Here is a 6,284-nt window from a genome sequence, read left to right as displayed (position 1 = left end):
AGGCCGCAGGGCGCGTGCGCGGGGCACAGGTGCGCGAGGCCGCAGGGCGCGTGCGCGGGGCACAGGTGCGCGAGGCCGCAGGGCGCGTGCGCGGGGCACAGGTGCGCGAGGCGGGGCCGAGGTGATTTAAGGCCCCGTGAGGAGCCGCCGGCGCCATTTTGCAGGTGTTCGGCGGAGGAGGCGGCAGCGGCCGCGCCGGGCTCCCCCGGCGGGACCCGGGGATGGCCGAGGCCACCCACCCCGACCCCTCTCCCCCTCTCCGTCCCCCCCTCCTTCCCCCGTACCTCCCTCTTCCCTCCTCCTCTTTTCCCCCGAGCCGCTCTCCCCCCACCCCCGCTCCGCGCCCCCTCCGCTCCCCGGCTCCCCTCAGCCCTCCTTCCTCCCTCTCCTCCCACCACCCTGCCCGCTCCCCCTGCCCCGGCTCCCTCTCCGCCCTCTCCCTTCTCTCCTGCACACCCCGATCCCCTCCGGACCCCTCCTCCCTTCCCTCCCCCGGCCTCCCTCTGCCCTCGCCTCGCCCCGCTCCGCACCCCGAACCCCGGAACCCGCTCCGTGCCCGTCCCCCCGCCCCAGCCTTCCTTCCTCCCCTCCTGCCTCCCCGGCCCTTGCCCGCTGCCCAACCCGAACCCCCCTCTCTTCCCTCTCTATTGCCCCTCTCTTCCCTCTCAATTCCTCCTCTCAGTTTCCCTCTATTCCCTCTCAGTTCCCCCTCGATTTCCCATCTTCTCCCTCTCACTTCTCCCTCTATTCCCTCTCAGTTCTTCTTCTATTCCCTCTCAATTCTCCCTCGATTTCCCATCTTTTCCTGCTCACTTCTCCTTCTATTCCCTCTGAGTTCTCTCTCGATTTCCCGTCTTTTCTCTCTCAGTTCTCCTATTCCCTGTCAGTTCCCCCTCGATTTCCCATCTTTTCCTGCTCACTTCTCCTTCTGTTTCCTCTCAATTCTCTCTCGATTTCCCATCTTTTCTCTCTCAGTTCTCCTATTCCCTGTCAGTTCCCCCTCGATTTCCCATCTTTCCCCTCTCACTTCTCCCTCTATTCCCTCTCAGTTCTCCTTCTGTTCCCTCTCAATTCCCTCGATTTCCCATCTTTTCCCTCTCACTTCTCCATCTATTCCCTCTCAGTTCTCCTTCTATTCCCTCTCAATTCCCCCTCTATTTCCCATCTTTTCCCTCTCAGTTCTCCTTCTATTCCCTCTCAATTCCCCCTCGATTTCCCATCTTTTCCCTCTCAGATCTCCCTCTATTCCCTCTCAGTTCTCCTTCTATTCCCTCTCAATTGCCCCTCGATTTCCCATCTTTCTCTCTCAATTCACTCTCTATTCCTTTGAGTTCTCCTTCTATTCCCTCTCAGTTCTCCTTCTATTCCCTCTCAATTCCCTCTCTATTTCCAACCTTTTCCCTCTCACTTCTCCCTCTATTCCCTCTCAGTTCTTCTTCTATTCCCTGTCAATTCCCCCTCTATTTCCCATCTTTTCCCTCTCAGTTCCCCCTCGATTTCCCATCCCAGTGTCCCTCGATGTCCCCCCTGTCCCGCCCCGTCCCCCTGTCCCCCGTTCCGTGTCCCCGCAGCCGCGGGCTTGGGGGCGCCGGTTTTAATAAAGCCGCGCAGGCCGGAGCCGGCGCCCCCCCTGGATCCCCCCCACGGGGCCGGGCCCGCTCGGCGGGTCCCCCCCTGCAGTTGCCAAGCACCGCCCGACACCGCCGGGGCTCCGGCCCGTCCCGACATCACACTTGGGGCTCCGCGGGCGGGGGCGGGGGGGCAAAGGCGGCGGCTTCGCTCTCGGCAATGGACGGCAAGAGAGGGCCATGGATTGCCGGGAGCGAAGCCGGGGCCGTTTGGGGCGGGGGGAGGCGGGGGGGCAGGGGATGGGCTGGGGGCCCCCTCCGGAGGAGGGGGTCGGGGAGGGGGGGGAGGAGGGCGGGGGGACCCCCCTCCGGAGGAGAGGGGTCCCGGGGTGGGAGGGGAGGAGGGCGGGGGGTGGGGGGACCCCCCTCCAGAAGAGGGGGTCCCGGGGTGGGAGGGGACGAGGGGGGAGTTCCCCCCTCTTCCTCTCCCACCTCTGGATCCCCTTCTCCAGGGGGGCGGTCGGGGGGACCCCCCTCCAGGGGCGGGGATCCCGGGGTGGGAGGGACGGAGGGGGCAGTTCCCCCCTCCGATCCCTGTCAGCCCGGGACCCCCTTCTCCGGGGGGCGGTCGGGGGGACCACCCTCCAGGGGAGGGGGTCCCGGGGTGGGAGGGGAGGTGGGGGCAGTTCCCCCCTCTTTCCCTCCCACCTCTGGACTCTCTTCTCCGGGGGTCGGTCGGGGGACCCCCCTCCAGAGGAGCGGGGTCCCGGGGGTGGGAGGGGAGGAGGGGGGAGTTCCCCCCTCCGACCCGTCCCACCACGGGACTCCCTCCTCCGGGGGGCGGTCGGGGGCGGGGCCCCCTCCGGAGGAGGGGGTCCCGGGGGGGGGGGATTGGGGAGGGCCCCCCCCGGAGGGGGGGGTCCGGGGGGGGGGGGGGGGGGGGGTGGAGGGGAGGGGGGGCAATCCCCCCCTTCCTCTCCTCCTCCTCCCCTCTCCCCGGGCCCCTCCCTCCGGGGCGGGCTCCCCCTGACCCCCCTTCCCGGGACCCCCTGCTCCGGACAGGGGCCCCGCCGGGGGGGAAGGGGGGGGGGGGGGGGGGGGCAGCAAGAGGGGTCACGTCACTCTGCGGCGTGATGAGAACACAAAGCAGCGCACTCCCCCTTCTGACCCCCCCCCCCCCCCCGCGGGGCCCCTGTCCGGAGGAGGGGGTCCCGGGAAGGGGGGTCGGGGGGAGCCCGCCCTGGAGGGAGGGGCCCGGGGAGAGGGGAGGAGGAAGAGAGGAGGGGGGGATTGCCCCCCCTCCCCTCCACCCCCCCCCCTCCCCGGACCCCCCCCTCCGGGGGGGGCCCTCCCCAACCCCCCCCCCCGGGACCCCCTCCTCCGGAGGGGGCCCCGCCCCCGACCGCCCCCCGGAGGAGGGAGTCCCGAGGTGGGACGGGTCGGAGGGGGGAACTCCCCCCTCCTCCCCTCCCACCCCGGGACCTCGCTCCTCTGGAGGGGGGTCCCCCGACCGCCCCCCGGGAGAAGAGAGTCCAGAGGTGGGAGAGGAAGAGGGGGGAACTCCCCCCTCGTCCCCCCCCACCCCGGGATCCCCTCCCCTGGAGGGGGGTCCCCCCGACCGCCCCCCTGGAGAAGGGGATCCAGAGGCGGGAGAGGAAGAGGGGGGAACTCCCCCCTCGTCCCCTCCCACCCCGGGACCCCCTCCTCTGGAGGGGGGTCCCCCCACCCCCCGCCCTCCTCCCCTCCCACCCCGGGACCCCTCTCCTCCGGAGGGGGGTCCCCCCGCCCTCCTCCCCCCCCTCCCCGACCCCCTCCTCCGGAGGGGGCCCCCAGCCCATCCCCTGCCCCCCCGCCTCCCCCCGCCCCAAACGGCCCCGGCTTCGCTCCCGGCAATCCATGGCCCTCTCTTGCCGTCCATTGCCGAGAGCGAAGCCGCCGCCTTTGCCCCCCCGCCCCCGCCCGCGGAGCCCCAAGTGTGATGTCGGGACGGGCCGGAGCCCCGGCGGTGTCGGGCGGTGCTTGGCAACTGCAGGGGGGGACCCGCCGAGCGGGCCCGGCCCCGTGGGGGGGATCCAGGGGGGGCGCCGGCTCCGGCCTGCGCGGCTTTATTAAAACCGGCGCCCCCAAGCCCGCGGCTGCGGGGACACGGAACGGGGGACAGGGGGGACAGAGGGGACATCGAGGGACACTGGGATGGGAAACAGAGGGGGAACTGAGAGGGAAAAGATGGGAAATAGAGGGGGAATTGAGAGGGAAAAGATGGGAAATAGAGGGGGAACTGAGAGGGAATAGAGGGAGATCTGAGAGGGAAAAGATGGGAAATCGAGGGGGAATTGAGAGGGAATTGGGGGAACTGAGAGGGAAAACAGGGGGAATCGAGGGGGAATTGAAAGGGAATAGAGGGAGAAGTGAGAGGGAGAAGATGGGAAATCGAGGGGGAATTGAGAGGGAAAAGATGGGAAATAGAGGGGGAATTGAGAGGGAAAAGATGGGAAATAGAGGGGGAATTGAGAGGGAATAGAGGGAAACTGAGATGGAATAGAGGGAGAAGTGAGAGGGAAAAGATGGGAAATCGAGAGAGAACTGAGAGGGAATAGAGGGAGAAGTGAGAGGGAAAACATGGGAAATCGAGGGGGAATTGAGAGGGAATAGAAGGAGAACTGAGAGGGAAAAGATGGGAAATAGATGGGGAATTGACAGGGAATAGAAGGAGAACTGAGAGGGAATAGATGGCGAAATGAGAGGGAAAAAATGGGAAATCGAGGGGGAACTGACAGGGAATAGACTGAGAACTGAGAGGGAACAGAAGGAGAACTGAGAGGGAATAGAGGGAAAAGTGAGAGGGGAAAGATGGGAAATCGAGGGGGAACTGACAGGGAATAGGAGAACTGAGAGAGAAAAGACGGGAAATCGAGAGAGAACTCAGAGGGAATAGAAGGAGAAGTGAGCAGGAAAAGATGGGAAATCGAGGGAGAATTGAGAGGGAATAGAAGAAGAACTGAGAGGGAATAGAGGGAGAAGTGAGAGGGAGAAGATGGGAAATCGAGGGGGAACTGAGAGGGAATAGAGGGAAACTGAGAGGAGGAATTGAGAGGGAAGAGAGGGGCAATAGAGAGGGAAGAGAGGGGGGTTCGGGTTGGGCAGCGGGCAAGGGCCGGGGAGGCAGGAGGGGAGGAAGGAAGGCTGGGGCGGGGGGACGGGCACGGAGCGGGTTCCGGGGTTCGGGGTGCGGAGCGGGGCGAGGCGAGGGCAGAGGGAGGCCGGGGGAGGGAAAGGAGGAGGGGTCCGGAGGGGATCGGGGTGTGCAGGAGAGAAGGGAGAGGGCGGAGAGGGAGCCGGGGCAGGGGGAGCGGGCAGGGTGGTGGGAGGAGAGGGAGGAAGGAGGGCTGAGGGGAGCCGGGGAGCGGAGGGGGCGCGGAGCGGGGGTGGGGGGAGAGCGGCTCGGGGGAAAAGAGGAGGAGGGAAGAGGGAGGTACGGGGGAAGGAGGGGGGGAAGGAGAGGTGGAGAGGGGTAGGGGTGGGTGGCCTCGGCCATCCCCGGGTCCCGCCGGGGGAGCCCGGCGCGGCCGCTGCCGCCTCCTCCGCCGAACACCTGCAAAATGGCGCCGGCGGCTCCTCACGGGGCCTTAAATCACCTCGGCCCCGCCTCGCGCACCTGTGCCCCGCGCACGCGCCCTGCGGCCTCGCGCACCTGTGCCCCGCGCACGCGCCCTGCGGCCTCGCGCACCTGTGCCCCGCGCACGCGCCCTGCGGCCTCGCGCACCTGTGCCCCGCGCACGCGCCCTGCGGCCTCGCGCACCTGTGCCCCGCGCACGCGCGCTGCGGCCTCGCGCACCTGCACCGGCCCCGCCCCTCGAGGCCCCGCTCCCCGCCTCGCTCCTCCCCCGAGGGCGGGGCCGGGCCCCCCCTTGCGCCCGCGGCGCCCCCTGGCGGACACGTCACCCCCTGGGCCGGGTCCGTCAGTCCCGGTGCCCCGGGTGGGATCGGTCCGTCGGTCGGTCCCGCTGCCCCGGGCAGGATCGGTCGGTCCCGCTGCCCCGGGCGGGATCGGTCCGTCGGTCGGTCCCGCTGCCCCGGGCGGGATCGGTCCGTCGGTCGGTCCCGCTGCCCCGGGCAGGGTCCGTCGGTCCCGCTGCCCCGGCGATCGGCGGGCAGGAGGGGCCGAGCCCCGCGGTCGGGGAGCCGGAGCGCAGCCGTCCGTCTGTCCCCGTGGCCGCGCTCGGGCAGCCCCGGCAGCGCAGCCGGCCCCGGAGCTGGCACTGACCGTGCCGCGGCTCAGGCACAGCCCGCTCCCGGCTCTGCTTTCCGCGTTCCCCTCCCGCCTTCGCAACTTCGGCAATTTCCAACAGCCACTTTTTCCCCGCACTCAGGAAGGTGCAGCTCATCCGACACCTGATGCTCTCCTTCTTCTCCCCCCCCACGTCTCTGCAACTCGCACCCTCCACTGGCAACCCCTCTGGTTTTAAAAACCCACTTAAAATATTTAATCTTTATTTCCAGAGGAGGCAGGTCCTGCCTATGATGCAAACAGCTACCGGACGCTGCCAGGTGAGTCAAAGGAGGGCAAGACTGCAGACAAATACTGTCAGGAAATCCCCTCTTAATAAATCTCCGCAGCTCTCCCTCCTCTGCCCCAACGGGCCGCAGGGAGCACGGCCCGCTGGGCTGGGACCGGCTGGGGACGGGCAGAAATGAATCCTTCCTTGCAGTCGCACG

The sequence above is a fragment of the Chiroxiphia lanceolata genome, chromosome Z (genome assembly GCF_009829145.1).
Source record: "Chiroxiphia lanceolata isolate bChiLan1 chromosome Z, bChiLan1.pri, whole genome shotgun sequence".
In the NCBI taxonomy this organism is placed as follows: domain Eukaryota; kingdom Metazoa; phylum Chordata; class Aves; order Passeriformes; family Pipridae; genus Chiroxiphia; species Chiroxiphia lanceolata.
The sequence above is the reverse complement of the archived record's forward strand: the minus strand, read 5'-3'. Positions refer to the sequence as shown.